Consider the following 282-nt stretch of genomic DNA (forward strand, 5'->3'; position numbering starts at 1 on the left):
GAACCGTTTTCTGGCGGCACCAGAACTCGGGCTCCTCCCGCGCGGCGGGCGCTGCTCAGCAGTAACTCCGTCTCCCGGAGCCGCGAGCTTCCCTCCGCCCCTCCCGCCCGCGTTGGTTTGTTTTGTGCGCAGCAGCGGGAGCCGCCGGGTTTGGGTTCTCTTTGGTGTTTTTCTTCTTCCCTCTCTGTTTCTTTCCCTCTCATTCCTTTTCTCCCCTAAGCAGATCCCTTTCCTCTTTTCCTGCCCCTTCCCTCCGCGCTCTCTCCCTCCCGCCCTGGGTCC

This window comes from Myotis brandtii, unplaced genomic scaffold, assembly GCF_000412655.1.
Source record: "Myotis brandtii unplaced genomic scaffold, ASM41265v1 scaffold888, whole genome shotgun sequence".
In the NCBI taxonomy this organism is placed as follows: domain Eukaryota; kingdom Metazoa; phylum Chordata; class Mammalia; order Chiroptera; family Vespertilionidae; genus Myotis; species Myotis brandtii.